At 39.6% G+C, this 21,783-nt stretch overlaps 2 non-coding genes across 2 annotated transcripts; both read left to right on the top strand.

Moving 5' to 3' along the window:
• Positions 1–395: 395 nt before the first annotated feature.
• On the top strand, positions 396–503 carry LOC130983608 (small nucleolar RNA R71). Its single transcript, XR_009087590.1, has one exon. It is a non-coding gene; the product is annotated as a small nucleolar RNA R71 (small nucleolar RNA).
• A 16,556-nt stretch (positions 504–17,059) lies between these two features.
• Positions 17,060–17,167, top strand: LOC130984855 (small nucleolar RNA R71). The gene has a single exon (XR_009088761.1). It is a non-coding gene; the product is annotated as a small nucleolar RNA R71 (small nucleolar RNA).
• The last annotated feature ends 4,616 nt before the right edge of the window (positions 17,168–21,783 follow it).

Genomic DNA, 21,783 nt, shown 5'->3' with positions numbered 1-21,783 from the left:
GGTTCTCCTAGGTAATTCACCTCTTCCATTAAAGGGTTCTCAGGATCATAAGCTTCTTCTTCAGATGAAGCATCCTTAGTACTGCTTGGTGCATTTTGCATTCCAGACAGACTTTGAGAAATCAAATTGACTTGTTGAGTCAATATCTTGTTCTGAGCCAGAATGGCATTCAGAGTATCAATCTCAAGAACTCCTTTCTTCTGACTTGTCCCATTGTTCACAGGATTCCTTTCAGAGGTGTACATGAATTGGTTATTTGCAACCGTTTCAATTAGCTCTTGAGCTTCTGTAGGCATCTTCTTCAGATGAAGAGATCCTCCAGCAGAGCTATCCAAAGACATCTTGGATAGTTCAGAGAGACCATCATAGAAAATACCTATGATGCTCCATTCAGAAAGCATGTCAGAGGGACATTTTCTGATCAATTGTTTGTATCTTTCCCAAGCTTCATAGAGGGATTCTCCATCCTTCTGTCTGAAGGTTTGGACTTCCACTCTAAGCTTACTCAATTTTTGAGGTGGAAAGAACTTTGCCAAGAAGGCATTGACTAGCTTTTCCCATGAGTCCAGGCTTTCTTTGGGTTGTGAGTCCAACCATGTCCTAGCTCTGTCTCTTACAGCAAAAGGGAATAGCATAAGTCTGTAGACCTCAGGGTCAACCCCATTAGTCTTGACAGTGTCACAGATTTGCAAGAATTCAGCTAAGAACTGATGAGGATCTTCCAATGGAAGTCCATGGAACTTGCAATTCTGTTGCATTAGAGAAACTAATTGAGGCTTAAGCTCAAAGTTGTTTGCTCCAATGGCAGGGATAGAGATGCTTCTCCCATAGAAGTCTGAAGTAGGTGCAGTAAAGTCACCCAGCACCTTCCTTGCATTGTTGTTGTTGTTGTTGTTTTCAGCTGCCATGGTTTCTTCTTCTTTGAAGAATTCGGTTAGGTCCTTTACAGAGAATTGTGCCTTAGCTTCTCTTAGCTTTCGCTTCAAGGTCCTTTCAGGTTTAGGGTCAGCTTCAACAAGAATGCCCTTGTCTTTGTTCCTGCTCATATGAAAGAGAAGAGAACAAAAAAATATGGAATCCTCTATGTCACAGTATAGAGATTCCTTGAGGTGTCAGAGGAAAAGAAAAATAGAAGACAGAGGTAGAAAATTCAAACTTATCAAGAAAGATGGAGTTCGAATTGTGCATTGAGGAATAGTGTTAGTCCATAAATAGAAGGATGTTAGAGGAGGGAAGGTGATTTTCGAAAATTAAGTAAAAGAATTTGAAAATATTTTGACAAACATTAATTAATTTTCGAAAATAAGAGTGGGAAGAAATCAAGTAATTTTTGAAAAAGATTTTGAAATTAGAAATCAAAAAAATTTGATTGAAAACTATTTTGAAAAAGATGAGGTTAAGAAGATATGATTGGTTTTAAAAAAAATATGTGATTGAGAAGATATGATTTGAAAATAATTTTAAAAAGATTTGATTTTAAAAATTAATGACTTGCCTAACAAGAAAAGATATGATTCAAACATTAAACCTTTCTCAACAGAAAAGGCAACATATTTGAAATGTTCAATCAAATCATTAATTGTTAGCAAGTATCTTTGAAAAAGGAAAGAAATTGATTTTGAAAACATTTGATTGAAAAGATATGATTTGAAAAAGATTTGATTTTGAAAAACTTTGAAAACTTGAAAAAAAATTGATTTGAAAACAAAATCCTCCCCCTTGTGCCATCCTGGCGTTAAACGCCCAGAATGGTGCACATTCTGGCGTTTAACGCCCAAACTACTACCCTTTTGGGCGTTAAACGCCCAACCAGGCACTCTGGCTGGCGTTTAAACGCCAGTTTGTCCTTTTTCACTGGGCGTTTTGAACGCCCAGCTTTTTCTGTATAATTCCTCTGCAGTGTGTTCTGAATCTTCAATTCTCTGTATTATTGACTTGAAAAGACACAAATTAAAAGTATTTTTGGATTTTTAATAATAAGGAATAATCAAAATGCACTTAAAATCAAATAACAATGCATGCAAGACACCAAACTTAGCAGTTTGTATACTACTGACACTAATAACATGAGAATGCATATGAGAAACTCAAAACACTCAAGTCAATAGAATTCAAAGATCAGAGCAATGAAATCATCAAGAACAACTTGAAGATTAATGAAGACACATGCATGAATGCAAGAAGAACAGAAACATGCAATTGACACCAAACTTAAGATTAGACACATGACTCAAACAAGAAACATAAAATATTTTTTTGGTTTTTATGATTTTGAAAAAAAAAATTTTTTTTGTGTTTTTTCGAAAATTATATGGAAAAAGATATCAAAATTCTTAATGAGAATTCCAGGAATCAGTGCAATGCTAGTCTAAGACTCCGGTCCAGGAATTAGACATGGCTTCACAGCCAGCCAAGCTCTCAAAGAAAGCTTCGGTCCAAAACACTAGACATGGCCAATGGCCAGCCAAGCCTTAGCAGATCACTGCTCCAAAAGCAAGATTGATAAAAATCAACAAGCTCTTGTGATGATAAGTTGAAACCTCGGTCCAATGAAATTAGACATGGCTTCACAGCCAGCCAGACTTCAACAAATCATCATGAAACTCTAGAATTCATCTTCAAGAATTTCGAAAAAAAAATACCTAATCTAAGCAACAAGATGAACCGTCAGTTGTCCATACACAAAACAATCCCCGGCAACGGCGCCAAAAACTTGGTGCACGAAATTGTGATCACTACAACTTCGCACAACTAACCAGCAAGTGCACTGGGTCGTCCAAGTAATAAACCTTACGCGAGTAAGGGTCGATCCCACGGAGATTGTTGGTATGAAGCAAGCTATGGTCACCTTGTAAATCTTAGTCAGGCAGACTCAAATGGGTATAGATGATGAATGAAACATAAAGATAAAGATAGAGATACTTATGTATATCATTGGTGAGTGCTTCAGATAAGCGTATGAAGATGCCTTCCCTTCCGTCTCTCTGCTTTCCTACTGTCTTCATCCAATCCTTCTTACTCCTTTCCATGGCAAGCTTATGCAAGGGTTTCACCGTTGTCAGTGGCTACCTCCCATCCTCTCAGTGAAAACGTTCCTATGCTCTGTCACAGCATGGCTAATCATCTGTCGGTTCTCGGTCAGGCCGGAATAGAATCCAGTGATTCTTTTGCGTCTGTCACTAACGCCCCGCTTGCTAGGAGTTTGAAGTAAGCTATGGTTATCTTGTAACTCTTAGTCAAGATATCAATAATAATCCTTAGTTTTATTCGTAAAAGGTAAAAGAATATGAAATAAATAATACTTGTTATGCAGTAATGGAGAATAGGTTGAGGTTTCGGAGAAGTTCTACCCTCTGAGTTTCTGCTTTCCTACTGCCTTCTTCTTCAAACACGCCTGACTCCTTCTATAGCAAGCTTTATGTTGGTGGATCACCGTTGTCAATGGCTACCATCTGTCCTCTCAGTGAAAACATGTCCACTACGGTTTTCTGCATGGCTAATCATCTGTCGGTTTTCACTTGTGTTGGAATAAGATCCATTGATCTTTTTGCACATTGTCACTGTGCCCAACAGTCGCGATTTTGAAGCTTGTCACAGTCATCCCTTCCTAGATCCTACTCGGAATACCACAGACAAGGTTTAGACTTTCCGGATCTCAAGAATGCCGCCACTTGGTTCTAGCCTCTACCACGAAGATTTTGGTCTCACAGATTCGAATGCTCTATTGTCAGGAGAGGTAATCAAACTCGTGAGTCAGGAGTCCAAGAGATATTCACTCAAGCTATCGACCAATGAATACGTTGAGCTCAGTTAGAATGGAAGTGGTTGTCAGGCACGCGTTCATAATTTTGGGAATGATGATGAGTGTCACGAATCATCACATTCGCCATGGTGAAGTATGAGTGAATATCTTAGAACAGAAACAAGTGTGGTTGAATAGAAATAGTAGTAATTGCATTAAGTCATCGAGGCACAGCAGAGCTCCTCACCTCCAACCATGGGGTTTAGGGACTCATGCCATCAAAGATACACTAAGGTTTGTCAAAAATGTCATGAGGTACAAAGTAAATCTCTAAAAATAGTTTTTATACTAAACTAGTAACCTAGGTTTACAGAGAATGAGTAACTAGGTGCAGATAGTGTAGAAATCCCCTTTCGGGGCTCACTTGGTGTGTGTTTGGGCTGAGCTTCCCAGCTTTCATGTGCACAGGACTTTCTTGGAGTCTAGACGCCAGTTTTGGTGCCAGTTTGGGCATTTAACTCCAGTTTTGATGCCAGTTCTGGCGTTTTACACCAGAAAAGGGTCTTTGGTGGGCGTTTTACGCTAGAAAATAGTTTTTAGTGGGCGTTTTGACGCCAGTTTGGCCCATCAAATCTCGAAAAAAGTATTGACTATTATACATTGCTGGAAAGCCCAAGATGTCTACTTTCCAACGCAATTCAGAGAGCGCAAATTGGGATTCTGTAGCTCTAGAAAATCCACTTCGAGTGTAGGGAGGTCAGAATCCAACATCATCTTCAGTCCTTTCTCAGCCTTTGAATCAGATTTTCGCTCAGGTTCCTCAATTTCAGCCAGAAAATACCTGAAATCACAGAAAAATACACAAACTCATAGTAAAGTCCAGAAATGTGATTTTTGCATAAAAACTAATAAAAATATAATAAAAAGTGAGTAAAACATGCTAAAAACTATGTGAAAATACTACCAAAAAGCGTATAATTTATCCGCTCATCACATATCAAGGCATCTAATGGAATCAAGGTGAATTAGATTTAGCTATTTTAAGACCTAAAAAGCATGTTTTCACTCTTGAGCACAATTAAAGGAGAATTTACAAAACCATGCTATTTCATTGGATACATGGGAGAAAAGTTGACAAAACCCTCTAAATTCAACACATGATAAACCCTAAAAATGGGGTTTATCAACCTCCCCACACTTAAACAATAGCATGTCCTCATGATAAACCAAGAAGGATAAGAAAAATGGTATGAACATTTATTCAATGCAAAGAACTATATAAACCTATCTATATGAATGCAACTAAATGCAAAAATGATTCTACCTACTTGGTTGAAGGTAAATCAATATCCAAGAACATATATGCACAAGTAGGGCTAAGATCATATGACGATTCATGAATCCTACCAATTCAAGTATAAAAATGAAGTTCAAATAGACTCACAAGAAGAACGCTCATGAAAGCTGGGAATCAAGGAATTGAGCATCGAACCCTCACCGGAAGTATTTGCACTCTAGTCGCTCGGTGTTTGGGGTTTATTCTCTCAATTCTCCCCTAATCATGCTTTCTAAGATTTGTTTTTCATCTAACAATCAACAATTATTCAATTCATGCAAACATTCATCATGAGGACTTTCCCAAAGGTTGTAATGGGGCTAGGGTCATGGTAGGATTATATATGGTTAGGTGGACTAGAAATTTGAATCTTCGATTAACATAGACTTTCCCACTTAACCTATATAATAACCTATACAATTAAGTGCTAACCTAACTACCCATGTTTTACTTTTTCACATACTCATGCATTTTCCTTTCACTTTACAACACTTATGCATTGACTCTTATTGGACTTCACTTTGGGGCATTTTGTCCCCTTTTTATTGTTTTTCTTCTTTTTCTTTTTTTTTTCTATATATTTTTTTTCTTTTCACATTTATTTTTTTCTTTTTCTTTTTTTTTTCTTTTATTTTTCTCATTTTTTTCTTTCTTTCAAGCTACATACAAGAGCATCAATGTATAAGGTTTATACATTTGATCAATACGTGAGTATGCACCCAATTCCCAAATATAGAAATACAAAACACCCTTTTATCCCAACCAATGTTCCCAAATCTTCCCAAACTTGAATAATAAACACTCTCACTAGCCTAAGCTAATCAAAGATCCAAATAAGGGACTTCTATTGTTTTCTGCTTTAGGCTTGTAATATGCCAAAATAAAGAACAATTGGGTTAAGCGTAGGCTTAAAATTGGCTAACAATGGAGAGAAAAAGGTAGGCTATTTGGGTAAGTGAGCTAATGAAGTAATGGTCTTAATCATATAAATGCATGAATACATGAAATAATGGACATAAAGAATCAAACAAATCAAAGATCACAATCATATAAAGAGAATAATGCACACAAGAAGGAAAATAAGTGGTTATAAGAAAGAAGTAGTAAAAATATGTACAAACTCTAACTATCATGCAACCTATCATGTAATGCAATAACTAGCTAACATTGGTGTTGAAAATGGAAATTGTTACCCATGGAGATCGGTCGAATGACCTCCCCACACTTGAAAATTGCACCGTCCTCGGTGTACGCAAAGAAGAACAAGGTAGATGGGTTGAAACAATTGATGAGCTTCTTCAAAAGGTTGTGCGGATGGCTTGTTTGTTGCCCCATTTTGAGAATTCTCCTTTTTCCTTCTTGGTGGCCAACCTAAAAGGAGAGAAAAGGAAAGAAAATTAGTGAGTTATGAAGAGCATGTTGAGCATCAAGTTCAAACAAGAAATAGTGGGTCATGAAAGACAATATGAGGCCATATCAATGCACAAAGACACAAGAGTCATACAAGATTAAGCATTGATTTTAAAAGTTTCATTACCCATCAATATCAAACAAATCAAGAAGCACCAAAATAATTCAAGAGAGTCTCAAAAATTGAGTATAAGAATTCAACACCATTATTAAAATGAAAAACTCGAAAAAAATAAAGTAAAAACAAGCTATAAAAATAATAAAAATGCAAAGAATAAAAGTATACGAATGCGATAAACAAAAGAAAATGGAAGAGAGGAAAAAAACTCTTTTTCTTTACTGACGCGGAAGCATCATGCACGCTCACGCGTCGATGTGCATACCTTCCGAGGGACGTGTACGCACCAGGTGCGCGTACGCGTAAGTTGTGTCAGGCGCAGGGCACAGCATCAGCCCAAGGTTGTCCCAACTCTCGGGAGAAAGTACTAGGGGTGCAAGTGGCGCGATCGACGCGCATGCGCACATCGTGCATACGCGTGCGTTGCGCAATTTAAATCAAGGACGCATACGCGCCAGGTGCGTGCACGCGTGGGTGGTGTTGGGCCTGGGGCTCAATGTTCGCACAGTGCAGGCCTAACTCTCGGGTTTTTGGCTGGAGGGTGAAATTGTGGCATCCACGTGTACGCGCCATGTACGCGTGTGCGTGGATGGTCGAAAATGCCTAAAGCACGCGTACGCGTGGGTGGTGCTCTTTTTTTCAAAATTTTTCCCAAGTTCTTGCACCAAACCTAGCATTCCAAACCTCCAAATAGCTACCAAAACACCCTAAAACCTTATTTAACATACTAAAATCCTAATTAAACTAAACAACCAAAACAAAACATGAAATCAAACCTATTCTACCAATATTTACAAAAGAGAAAAATGTAAAGAATTTACCATGGTGGGGTGTCTCCCACCTAGAACTTTTGTTTATTTTCCTTAAGTTGGACTTATGGGGAGCTCTTCTCAAGGTGGCTTGTGCTTAAACTCATCTTGGAACATCCACCAATGCTTGAGTCTCCAATAAGCACCATTCTTCAAGATTAATAACTCCAAGCTTTGATGGAGTTCTTCACAAACCATGGGCTCCCAAAAGTGGCCCTCATCTTGTAATCTGGAATCCCACACTTTATTTTCACACCCGTCTTGAGGTTGATCATCATTAATCCATCTGGGTGGTAAAAGAGAGGAATTCTCAAGGTGATACCAAACTTTCCTTTTAGACCCATTCAATTGAGCACTAGCCCAACCCTTGCATCTAAGCCTTGAAGTATCAACCAAAATGAGCCTTGATTTGCAACACCATCCACTTAACATTCTTCTCATACGCTTTATCGCACAAATCATCTTAAGTTGACCATCTGTTTCAAGCAAACCATACTCAAGTGGGACAATAAAGCTAATAGAAATGAGTTTTACCCACTCAAGTGAAGGAATATATGACAACCTAGGCAAAGAAGATTCCAAGGATCTTGACAAAGCGTACTCAACTCCCGTCTTTTTTTTTTCTAAGGACTTCCACCTCTTCACAAGATTTTTCAAATTCGATCCTTTGTTCATCAATTTAATCTAACTCTTCTCCGTCACTTAAATCATAAATAGGAGGGCGAGAGAAATCTACCTCCACATTGCTCTCTATCTCATCGGGAGAAGGTTCTTCAAGTTCAAAGGATTCACCATCACTAAGATTTGATGCTTGATCTTCATTACCAAAGGAACTCAATTCTTGCTCCATTCCTTCCAAGTCTTCATATGGGGTATACCTTGGAGCTTGTGCACTTTCCTCCTCAACATCAACTTTAATCTTCTTGAAGGGGTTTTCTATAACTCTAGGTTCCCATGGAGGTTCCGCATCTCCTAAGTCTTCAACCACTTCTTCCTCTTCTTCAATAATCATGGGTTCCTTCAATTGTTCTAACACAAAGTAGCATTCCTCCATTTCCACCGGAGTTTCCAATCTCTCCTTCATGCTATGCTCTTCATTAGATTCTCCACATGTAGCCATGGGAGTTCCTTGAGTGTTCAAGCATTGGGAGGCTAATCAGTTTACCACCTCGGTCACGGTAGCCACAAATTGTTGCATATCCCTTTTCATCTCATCTTGCCCTTGAAGAAGAACACCAAGGGTTTCATCCATTAGGGATTGGGGTGGATAGGTAGGTTCATTGTTTTAGAGAAAGGGTTCATGATGGAAAAGTGGTTCTTCTTGGTACGGTAGTGGTGTATATTGAGGTAGTTTTTGGGAGTATTGATATTGTGGTGGTTCTATGTATGGCTCATATATTTCAAAATGTGGTTGGTATAGTGGATATGGATTAGGATCATATGAAGGTTTTTGGTGGAAAGAGGCTTGTGAATATGGTCGAGGGCTATGTTGAGGATATAGCTCATAGGCATATGGTGGTGGTTCTTGAAAGTCACAAGGAGATTCACCATAGCCATTGGATTGGTATGCATCATAGAATGGCTCTTCTTCATAGTGCATTGGTGGAGGTTGTTGCCAAGAAGATTGATCGTATGCGTATGGCTCCTCCCACCTTTGGTTGTCCCATCCTTGATACATATATTCATTATAATCTCCACTTCCTACAACATAGTTGTAATCATACTCATAGCCAAAGGGAGAATTCATGATAAAAAAAGAAAATAAGAAACAAAATCTAACAAGAGATAATGAAACAAAGTCCTAAAACTAGCAAAGATAACAAGCAATCCAAAAATCAACTTACTCACAATATTCACATATATACAATAACCAATAACATAACACCATTGCAACTCCCTGGTAACGGCGCCATTTTGATGAATGGATTTTTGACGGTTTAGAATTTCACAAATGAAATCTCGTCGAAGTATAGTTTCTAAACCAAGCAATAATCCTTTCATACAAAAGATTGTTTGTCACTAAAACAAACCCCTAAAATCTATAAAGCGAAGTATTTAAACCTCGGGTTGTTCTCCCTATGAATTGCAATAAAGTGTCCTTGTTATTGGTTATGAGTTATGTTTGGGGTTTTTGATAAGAGACATGAAAGATAAATGGCAAGAAAGTAAACTAACAGCTAAAAAGGTCTTGGCAAGGTTCGGTAGTCAAGGATCTCTATCCTAATCACTAACCACAACTTCAGAATTGGCAAGGATCAATCCCATTAAGTCATCCTCTAACTAGTAGTAAAGGAAAGTCAAATGAGCTATATCAATCCAAGTCCATAAGTCATAACTCTCCACTAATTCAATTAGTGAGAACTAGAGTCAATGGCTCTCAATCATCAATTACTTGGACATTAGTAACTCAAGAGTTCCTAAATTACCTTCCCAAGCCAAGAACATAAAATTCTACTCTAAAATCCAACCAAGCATTTTATCAAACACTTGGAAGGCATAAAAGGAAAGCATAGTAAAATTGCAAGGAAAGTAAATCTACACTACTCAATTGCAAGGAATTAAACAACAACAAATCAAATGAACAATAAAGGAACATGAATCATGAATTGCATTAAAAGAAAATAGAAGAAATAAAAGTGCATCAACATAAAAGTAGAGAATTACAAGAATTAAATGCTAAACTAGAGAGCGGAGATGTAGGTGAAGAAGAATTACAAAAGGAAAAGTAAGTCAAAGCATGAAATTAACCTAGATCTAAGAATTCCTAATCTAGATCTAACCTAATCCTAATTCTAGAGAGAAGAGAGAGCTTCTCTCTCTAGAAACTAACTTTTCCTCCAAAACTTAAACTAAAACTAACTATGACTAATGATGATGTTCCGAGGGTTACCTGAAACTGAAGCTCGATCTCGGATGAGATCTTCTGTACTGGTCGGAGTTGTTGTGTCCGACCTGTTTAGAGCTGGTGGCCAGAGCTGTCGTGTCCGACATGTTGGGCTTGGCGATGCTGCTGGTCCTTCGTCCCCGGAGGGTGGGGGGTACCTGCAAGGGACTCTGATGCTTAAGTTAGCAAGGGTATTAAGCAGGTATTGACTAGAATCAGAGTATGAGTTATACCTGGGTGCTCCAGTGTATTTATAATGGTGTGGAGTGACCTTTTTAGATAAGATAAGTTAGTTATCTTATCTTATCTTATCTTATCTTTGAGTGAGGTCATCTTATCTTCAGGGGGAACCGCCTTTATCTTTATAGGCTTTGGCTGCCTTTAGATTGGGTTGTGTTCCTTCGTTTTGGGCCTGCTTTGGGCTCCTTTGGCGAGTTGGCCGAGCTCTTTGAGAAGAGGCCGGATAGTCTGACCTGAAGAGGTCGGTCGGCTTGTCGCTAAACATCCTGGGTCGGACAGCTTGACCCAGGGTATGAACAGTGCCCCTGCTTGAGTTCGATCTTTCTGTGAGATCGTGCTTTTCAAAGCTTCGATCTCTTTGGAAGTCGTGCTCAAGCATCTCTCTGGCTTGTTTCTTCATTGCTTTGCAATCTTTGTAGATTTTCTAGAGGTTTGGTACTTCATAGTCCAACCTCTTTTGAGTGGTAGTGTGGGTTTTCTACCCTTGCTTTCTGGATCACGCCTTGCTTTTAAGTTTGTGTTGACAACCCTCTGCTTTGGCGAAGCTATCCTTGCGGCTTGATATCCGGGCTTTTAGTGACTTGTCCAATGACTTTTTAGTGTTCTTTATATAGAACCTTTTTTAGTCTCGGATGACGTTCGTAAACCTGTTTGAGATTGTGTCTTCTTTGAGTGGAGTTGTATCCCTTTTGGCTAAGCACATTTGAGCCTTAAGTTGTTTCCCAACCTTTTGGCTTGTTCTTTTTTTGAAGTCGTGCTTGCGCCTCTGACGTCGACCTGTATGACTTTGCCCCTGCTTGAGTTCGGACTTTTCCGTGAGATCGTGCTTTCTGAGTTTCGATCTCTTTTGGGGAAGTGGTGCACGAAATTGTGAACAATACTTTTCACAACTCTCATAATCCCCGGTAATGAACCCCAAAAACTTGGTGCTCAATACCTTGGCATAAACACAACTTCGCACAACTAACCAGCAAGTGCACTGGGTCGTCCAAGTAATAAACCTTACGCGAGTAAGGGTCGATCCCACGGAGATTGTTGGTATGAAGCAAGCTATGGTCACCTTGTAAATCTTAGTCAGGCAGACTCAAATGGGTATAGGTGATAAACGCATAAAGCATAAAGATAAAGATAGAGATACTTATGTAATTCATTGGTAGGAACTTCAGATAAGCGTATGAAGATGCCTTCCCTTCCGTCTCTCTGCTTTCCTACTGTCTTCATCCAATCCTTCTTACTCCTTTCCATGGCAAGCTTATGCAAGGGTTTCACCGTTGTCAGTGGCTACCTCCCATCCTCTTAGTGAAAATGTTCCTATGCTCTGTCACAGCATATGGCTAATCAGCTGTCGGTTCTCGGTCAGGCCGGAATAGAATCCAGTGATTCTTTTGCGTCTGTCACTAATGCCCTGCCTGCTAGGAGTTTGAAGCACGTCACAGTCATTCAATCATTGAATCCTACTCAGAATACCACAGACAAGGTTAGACCTTCCGGATTCTCTTGAATGCCACCATCAGTTCTCGCCTATACCACGAAGACTCTGATCTCACAGAATGGCTGGCTCGTTTGTCAGGCGAGCACTCGGTTGTCAGGCGATCAACCATGCATCGTGTATCAGGAATCCAAGAGATATTCACTAGAGCCTTGGTTGCTTGTAGAACAAAAGTGGTTGTCAGTCACCTTGTTCATAGGTGAGAATGATGATGAGTGTCACGGATCATCACATTCATCAAGTTGAAGAACAAGTGATATCTTGGACAAAGAACAAGCAGAATTGAATAGAAGAACAATAGTAATTGCATTAATACTCGAGGTACAGCAGAGCTCCACACCTTAATCTATGGTGTGTAGAAACTCCACCGTTGAAAATACATAAGAACAAGGTCTAGGCATGGCCGAATGGCCAGCCTCCCAAAGTGAGTTCAATCATAAAAACATGATCGAAAAGCCCTCTAAATACAATAGCAAAAGGTCCTACTTATAGAAAACTAGTAGCCTAGGGTTTACAGAGATGAGTAAATGACATAAAAATCCACTTCCGGGCCCACTTGGTGTGTGCTTGGGCTGAGCAATGAAGAAATTTCATGTAGAGACTCTCCTTGGAGTTAAACGCCAGCTTTTATGCCAGTTTGGGCGTTTAACTCCCATTTAGGTGCCAGTTCCGGCGCTTAATGCTGGAATTTCTGAGGGTGACTTTGAACGCCGGTTTGGGCCATCAAATCTTGGGCAAAGTATAAACTATCATATATTGTTGGAAAGCCCAGGATGTCTACTTTCCAACGCCGTTGAGAGCGCGCCAATTGGGCTTCTGTAGCTCCAGAAAATCCACTTCGAGTGCAGGGAGGTCAGAATCCAACAGCATCTGCAGTCCTTTTCAGTCTCTGAATCAGATTTTTGCTCAGGTCCCTCAATTTCAGCCAGAAAATACCTGAAATCATAGAAAAACACACAAACTCATAGTAAAGTCCAGAAAAGTGAATTTTAACTAAAAACTAATAAAAATATACTAAGAACTCAACTAAAACTACTAAAAACATACTAAAAACAATGCCAAAAAGGGTACAAATTATCCGCTCATCACAACACCAAACTTAAATTGTTGCTTGTCCTCAAGCAACTGAAGATCAAATAAGATAAAAAGAAGAGAATATGCAATGAACTCCAAAAACATCTATGAAGATCAGTATTAATTAGATGAGCGGGGCTTTTAGCTTTTTGCCTCTGAACAGTTTTGGCATCTCACTCTATCCTTTGAAACTCAGAATGATTGGCTTCTTTAGGAACTCAGAATCCAGATAGTGTTATTGATTCTCCTAGTTAAGTATGATGATTCTTGAACACAGCTACTTATTGAGTCTTGGCCGTGGCCCAAAGCACTCTGTCTTCCAGTATTACCACCGGATACATACATGCCACAGACACATAATTGGGTGAACCTTTTCAGATTGTGACTCAGCTTTGCTAGAGTCCCCAATTAGAGGTGTCCAGGGTTCTTAAGCACACTCTTTTTGCCTTGGATCACAACTTTATTCTTTCTTTTTCTCTTTCTTTTTTTTTCGGTTTTTTTTTCGCCTTCTTTTTTTTTTTATTCACTGCTTTTTCTTGCTTCAAGAATCATTTTTTTATGATTTTTCAGATCCTCAGTAACATGTCTCCTTTTTCATCATTCTTTCAAGAGCCAACATTCATGAACCAAAAATTCAAAAGACATATGCACTGTTTAAGCATACATTCAGAAAACAAAAGTAATGCCACCACATCAAAATAATTAAACTGTTATAAAATTCAAAACTCATGCAATTCTTCTCTTTTTCAATTAAGAACATTTTTCATTTTAAGAAAGGTGATGGATTCATAGGACATTCATAACTTTAAGGCATAGACACTAAGCCACTAATGATCACAAGACACAAACATAGATAAACATAAGCATAAATTTTTGAAAAAACAGAAAATAGAGAACAAGGAGATTAAAGAATGGGTCCACCTTAGTGATGGCGGCTCTTTCTTCCTCTTGAAGATCCTATGGAGTGCTTGAGCTCCTCAATGTCTCTTCCTTGTCTTTGTTGCTCCTCTCTCATGATCCTTTGATCTTCTCTAATTTCATGGAGGATGATGGAGTGTTCTTGATGCTCCACCCTTAGTTGTCCCATGTTGGAACTCAATTCTCCTAGGGAGGTATTTAGTTGCTCCCAATAGTTTTGTTGAGGAAAGTGCATCCCTTGGGGCATCTCAGGGATTTCATGATGAGTGGGATCTCTTGTTTGCTCCATCTTTTTCTTAGTGATGGGCTTGAGGTCATGCCTTCTCAGTTGAACCGGCTTCCCTCTTGAATCTCTCTTTCATTGAACGCCCTCTTCATAAATGTCTATGAGGACTTGGTCCAACCTTTGATCAAAGTTGACCCTTCTTCATGGCCACAACTTCATAGAAGTGGTCTTGATGCACCCTTGAGATGAATCTCTCCATCTCCCATGACTCGGAGGAGGAGGCTTTTGCCTTCCCTTTCCTCTTTCTAGAGGTTTCTCCAGCCTTGGATGCCATAAATGGTTATGGAAAAACGAAAAGCAACGCTTTTACCACACCAAACTTAAAAGGTTTGCTCGTCCTCGAGCAAAAGAAGAAAGAAGAGAGTAGAAGAAGAAGAAATGAGGAAGAAGGGAATGGCTTTGTGTTCGGCCATGTATGGGTGGGTTTGGGAGGGAAAGTGGTTTGAATTTGAAGGGTGAGGTAGGTGGGGTTTTATGAAGGATGGATGTGAGTGGTGAAGGGGTATTGAGATTTGATAGGTGAAGGGTTTTTTGGGGAAGAGGAGTTGAGGTGATTGGTGAATGGGTGAAGAAGAGAGAGAGAGTGGTGGGGTTGGTGGGGATCCTGTGGGGTCCACAGATCCTGTGGTGTCAAGGAAAAGTCATCCCTGCACCAAATGGCATTCAAAATCATGTTTTGAGCCATTTCTGGTGTTAAACGCCGGGCTGGTGCCCATTCCTGGCGTTTAACGCCAGGTTCTTGCCCTTTTCTGGCGTTTAACGCCAGTCTGGTGCCCCTTTCTGGCGTTAGACGCCCAGAATGGTGCCAGACTGGGCGTTAAACGCCCAACTGCTAGCCTCACTGGCGTTTAAACGCCAGTGGGTCCTTCCTCCAGGGTGTGCTATTTTTCTTCCTGTTTTTCATTCTGTTTTTGCTTTTTCAATTGATTTTGTGACTTCTCATGATCATCAACCTACAAAAAACATAAAATAACAAAGAGAAATAGATAACATATAACATTGGGTTGCCTCCCAACAAGCGCTTCTTTAATGTCAGTAGCTTGACAGAGGACTCTCATGGAGCCTCACATTTTCTCAGAGCAATGTTGGAACCTTCCAACACCAAACTTAGAGTTTGAATGTGGGGGTTCAATACCAAACTTAGAGTTTGGTTGTGGCCTCCCAACACCAAACTTAGAGTTTGACTGTGGGGGCTCTGTTTGACTCTGATTTGAGAGAAGCTCTTCATGCTTCCTCTCCATGGTGACAGAGGGATATCCTTGAGCCTTAAACACAAAGGATTCTTCATTCACTTGAATGATCAGTTCACCTCTATCAACATCAATCACAGCCTTTGCTGTGGCTAGGAAGGGTCTGCCAAGGATGATGGATTCATCCATGCACTTCCCAGTCTCTAGGACTATGAAATCAGCAGGGATGTAATGGTCTTCAATCTTTACCAGAACATCCTCTACAAGTCCATGAGCTTGTTTTCTTGAGTTGTCTGCCATCTCCAGTGAGATTCTTGCAGCTTGCACCTCAAAGATCCCTAGCTTCTCCATTACAAAGAGAGGCATGAGGTTTACACTTGACCCTAAGTCACACAGAGCCTTCTTGAAGGTCATGGTGCCTATGGTACAAGGTATTGAAAACTTCCCAGGATCTTGTCTCTTTTGAGGTAATTTCCGCCTAGACAAGTCATCCAGTTCTTTGGTGAGCAAGGGAGGTTCATTCTCCCAAGTCTCATTTCCAAATAACTTGTCATTTAGCTTCATGATTGCTCCAAGGTATTTAGCAACTTGCTCTTCAGTGACATACTCATCCTCTTCAGAGGAAGAATACTCATCAGAGCTCATGAATGGCAGAAGTAAGTCCAGTGGAATCTCTATGGTCTCATTTTGAGCCTCAGATTCCCATGGTTCCTCATTAGGGAACTCATTGGAGGTCAGTGCACGCCCACTGAGGTCTTCTTCAGTGGCGTTCACTTCCTCTCCTTCCTCTCCAAATTCGGCCATGTTGATGGCCTTGCACTCTCCTTTTGGATTTTCTTCTATGTTGCTTGGGAGAGTACTAGGAGGGAGTTCAGTAACTTTCTTGCTTAGTTGTCCCACTTGTGCCTCCAAATTCCTAATGGAGGATCTTGTTTCAGTCATGAAACTTTGAGTGGTTTTGATCAGATCAGAGACCATGGTTGCTAAGTCAGAGGGGTTCTGCTTAGAATTCTCTGTCTGTTGCTGAGAAGATGATGGAAAAGGCTTGCCATTGCTAAACCTATTTCTTCCACCATTATTGTTATTGAAACCTTGTTGAGGTCTCTCTTGATTCTTCCATGAAAAATTTGGGTGATTTCTCCATGAAGAATTATAGGTGTTTCCATAGGGTTCTCCTAGGTAATTCACCTCTTCCATTGAAGGGTTCTCAGAATCATAGGCTTCTTCTTCAGATGAAGCATCCTTAGTACTGCTTGGTGCATTTTGCATTCCAGACAGACTTTGAGAGATCAAATTGACTTATTGAGTCAATATCTTGTTCTGAGCCAGAATGGCATTCAGAGCATCAATCTCAAGAACTCCTTTCTTCTGATTAGTCCCATTGTTCACAGGATTCCTTTTAGAAGTGTACATGAATTGGTTATTTGCAACCATCTCAATTAGCTCTTGAGCTTCTGTAGGCGTCTTCTTCAAATGAAGAGATCCTCCAGCAGAGCTATCCAAAGACATCTTGGATAGTTCAGAGAGACCATCATAGAAAATACCTATGATGCTCCATTCAGAAAGCATGTCAGAAGGACATTTTCTGATCAATTGTTTGTATCTTTCCCAAGCTTCATAGAGGGATTCTCCATCCTTCTGTCTGAAGGTTTGGACTTCCACTCTAAGCTTACTCAATTTTTGAGGTGGAAAGAACTTTGCCAAGAAGGCATTGACTAGCTTTTCCCATGAGTCCAGGCTTTTTTTAGGTTGTGAATCCAACCATGTCCTAGCTCTGTCTCTTACAGCAAAAGGGAATAGCATAAGTCTGTAGACCTCAGGGTCTACCCCATTAGTCTTGACAGTGTCACAGATTTGCAAGAACTCAGCCAAAAACTGATGAGGATCTTCCAATGGAAGTCCATGGAACTTGCAATTCTGTTGCATTAGAGAAACTAATTGAGGCTTAAGCTCAAAGTTGTTTGCTCCAATGGCAGGGATAGAGATGCTTCTCCCATAGAAGTCGGGAGTAGGTGCAGTAAAGTCACCCAGCACCTTCCTTGCATTGTTTGCATTGTTGTTATTTTCGGCTGCCATGTCTTCTTCTTCTTTGAAGATTTCTGTTAGGTCCTCTATAGAGAATTGTGCCTTAGCTTCTCTTAGCTTTCGCTTCAAGGTCCTTTCAGGTTCAGGGTCAGCTTCAACAAGAATGCCTTTGTCTCTGCTCCTGCTCATATGAAAGAGAATAGAACAAGAAAATGTGGAATCCTCTATGTCACAGTATAGAGATTCCTTGAGGTGTCAGAGGAAAAGAAAAGTAGAAGACAGAAGTAGAAAATTCGAACTTATCATAGAAGAAGGAGTTCGAATTTTTCATTAAGGAATAGTGTTAGTCCATAAATAGAAGGATGTGAGAGGAGGGAATGTAATTTTCGAAAATCAAGTAAAAGAATTTGAAAACATTTTGAAAAACATTAATTAATTTTCAAAAATAAGAGTGGGAAAGAAATCAAGTGATTTTTGCAAAAGATTTTGAAATTAGAAATCAAAAAGATTTGATTGAAAACTATTTTGAAAAAGATGAGGTTAAGAAGATATGATTGGTTTTAAAAATATGTGATTGAGAAAATATGATTTGAAAATATGATTTGAAAACAATTTAAAAAAAAAGATTTGATTTTTAAAAATTAATAACTTGGCTATCAAGAAAAGATATGATTCAAACATTAAACCTTTCTCAACAGAAAAGGCAACATACTTGAAATGTTGAATCAAATCATTAATTGATAGCAAGTATCTTTGAAAAAGGAAAGAAATTGATTTTGAAAACATTTGATTGAAAAGATATGATTTAAAAAAGATTTGATTTTGAAAAACTTTGAAAATTTGAAAAAAAATTGATTTGAAAACAAAATCCTCCCCCTTGTGCCATCCTGGCGTTAAACGCCCAGAATGGTGCACACTCTGGCGTTTAACGCCCAAATCTCTACCCTTTTGGGCGTTAAACGCCCAGCCAGGCACCCTGGCTGGCGTTTAAACGCCAGTCTGTCTTCTTCACTGGGCATTTTGAACGCCCAGCTTTTTCTGTATAATTCCTCTGCTGTATGTTCTGAATCTTCAATTCTCTATGTTATTGACTTGAAAAGACACAAATTAAAAAATATTTTTGGATTTTTAATAATCAAAATGCAACTAAAATCAAATAACAATGCATGCAAGACACCAAACTTAGCAGTTTGTATACTACTGACACTAATGAAAATGCATATGAGACACACAAAACACTCAAGTCAAGAGAATTTAAAGATTAGAGTAAGAAATCATCAATAACATCTTGAAGATCCTTAAGACACATGAATGAATGCATGCAATTGACACCAAACTTAAAATGAGACTCTATACTCAAACTAGAAATTTTTGGATTTTATGATTTTGTAATTTTTTTGTGTTTGTTTTTTTTTCGAAAATTAAGTGAAAAGGAAAATAAAGGTATCAAAATTCTTAATGAGAATTCCAGGAATCATGCAATGTTAGTCTAAAGCTTTAGTCTAAAGGAATTAGACATAGCTAGCTAAGCTTCAGCAGGACATTGCATTCAAGAGCTAAATTGATGATGATCAATCAGCTTTGGTGATGATAAGAACATCACCTTGAAACACTAGAATTCATTATTAAGAACTCTGAAGAAAAAATACCTAATCTAAGCAACAAGATGAACCGTCAGTTGTCCATACACAAAACAATCCCCGGCAACGGCGCCAAAAACTTGGTGCGCGAAATTGTGAACAATACTTTTCACAACTCTCATAATCCCCGGTAATGAACCCCAAAAACTTGGTGCTCAATACCTTGGCATAAACACAACTTCGCACAACTAACCAGCAAGTGCACTGGGTCGTCCAAGTAATAAACCTTACGCGAGTAAGGGTCGATCCCACGGAGATTGTTGGTATGAAGCAAGCTATGGTCACCTTGTAAATCTTAGTCAGGCAGACTCAAATGGGTATAGGTGATAAACGCATAAAGCATAAAGATAAAGATAGAGATACTTATGTAATTCATTGGTAGGAACTTCAGATAAGCGTATGAAGATGCCTTCCCTTCCGTCTCTGCTTTCCTACTGTCTTCATCCAATCCTTCTTACTCCTTTCCATGGCAAGCTTATGCAAGGGTTTCACCGTTGTCAGTGGCTACCTCCCATCCTCTCAGTGAAAATGTTCCTATGCTCTGTCACAGCATATGGCTAATCAGCTGTCGGTTCTCGGTCAGGCCGGAATAGAATCCAGTGATTCTTTTGCGTCTGTCACTAACGCCCCGCCTGCTAGGAGTTTGAAGCACGTCACAGTCATTCAATCATTGAATCCTACTCAGAATACCACAGACAAGGTTAGACCTTCCGGATTCTCTTGAATGCCGCCATCAGTTCTCGCCTATACCACGAAGACTCTGATCTCACGGAATGGCTGGCTCGTTTGTCAGGCGAGCACTCGGTTGTCAGGCGATCAACCATGCATCGTGTATCAGGAATCTAAGAGATATTCACTAGAGCCTTGGTTGCTTGTAGAACAAAAGTGGTTGTCAGTCACCTTGTTCATAGGTGAGAATGATGATGAGTGTCACGGATCATCACATTCATCAAGTTGAAGAACAAGTGATATCTTGGACAAAGAACAAGCGGAATTGAATAGAAGAACAATAGCAATTGCATTAATACTCGAGGTACAGCAGAGCTCCACACCTTAATCTATGGTGTGTAGAAACTCCACCGTTGAAAATACATAAGAACAAGGTCTAGGCATGGCCGAATGGCCAGCCTCCCAAAGTGAGTTCAATCATAAAAACATGATCGAAAAGCCCTCTAAATACAATAGCAAAAGGTCCTACTTATAGAAAACTAGTAGCCTAGGGTTTACAGAGATGAGTAAATGACATAAAAATCCACTTCCGGGCCCACTTGGTGTGTGCTTGGGCTGAGCAATGAAGAAATTTCGTGTAGAGACTCTCCTTGGAGTTAAACGCCAGCTTTTATGCCAGTTTGGGCGTTTAACTCCCATTTAGGTGCCAGTTCCGGCGTTTAACGCTGGAATTTCTGAGGGTGACTTTGAACGCCGGTTTGGGCCATCAAATCTTGGACAAAGTATGGACTATCATATATTGCTGGAAAGCCCAGGATGTCTATTTTCCAACGCCGTTGAGAGCGCGCCAATTGGGCTTCTGTAGCTCCAGAAAATCCACTTCGAGTGCAGGGAGGTCAGAATCCAACAGCATCTGCAGTCCTTTTCAGTCTCTGAATCAGATTTTTGCTCAGGTCCCTCAATTTCAGCCAGAAAATACCTGAAATCACAGAAAAACACACAAACTCATAGTAAAGTCCAGAAAAGTGAATTTTAACTAAAAACTAATAAAAATATACTAAGAACTCAACTAAAACTACTAAAAACATACTAAAAACAATGCCAAAAAGGGTACAGATTATCCGCTCATCAGGAAGTCGTGCTCAAGCATCCTGACTTTGGTCGATCTTGAGTAGTTTCTCCTTGTGCGAGTCTGGTATTGCCCTTTTTAGTTTGTTGATAGGGCTTTTCAGCCTTTCTTCCGACTTGTTTGCCTTCACTGCTCGGGCTTTTTAGTCATAATCCAACAACTTTTTAGGTAGTGTTTCGATGGAAAACCTTTTTACAGTTTGTTTGGATGAATTTTTAGCACCGTTTTGATTTGTGCTTTTGCCTTTTAAGTAGTGTCTTTTTTCAAGACTTCATACCTTTTAGCAAAGCATTCCTGGCCTTCCTCTGGCCGTTTGCAAGATGTCTTTGTCCCTTTTTGTGGATCTTTGTAGAGTGTCGGTACTTTGTTGTCTGACCTCTTTTGATCACTTCTGATTTTGTCCCCTTTCTGCTTGGTCGAGGTGGTCCTTGGGTCTTACTTGTCCGACGATTTTTTAGTGTAGAACACTTGTTAGTCAGTTTGAACAATTTTGATAGCCTTGTCGTGGAGCCGTGGCTTTTTGGGCAGAGCTATGTCCGTTTTAGCGCACGTTTTTGTTGGTCCGACTTCTCTTGTCGATTCTTCTTTAGCTTTTGTTGGTCCGACTTCTCTTTTCGGTCCAAGCTGTAGCTTTCGCTGGTCCGACTTTTTCTTGTCGGTCAGAGCTGTAGCTTTCGTTGGTCCGACTTCTTCTTGTCGGTCCAAGCTGTAGCTTTCGTTGGTCCGACTTCTTCTTGTCGGTCCCTTCTAATTTATTTCTAGTAATCCTTTTTATTGGACCTTTGTCAGGTCTCTTTCAGGGATTACTGATGATTGGATTTTTG

The sequence above is a fragment of the Arachis stenosperma genome, chromosome 5, assembly GCF_014773155.1.
Source record: "Arachis stenosperma cultivar V10309 chromosome 5, arast.V10309.gnm1.PFL2, whole genome shotgun sequence".
NCBI classification, from domain to species: Eukaryota; Viridiplantae; Streptophyta; class Magnoliopsida; order Fabales; family Fabaceae; genus Arachis; species Arachis stenosperma.
This window is presented reverse-complemented; position numbering and strand designations above follow the sequence as displayed.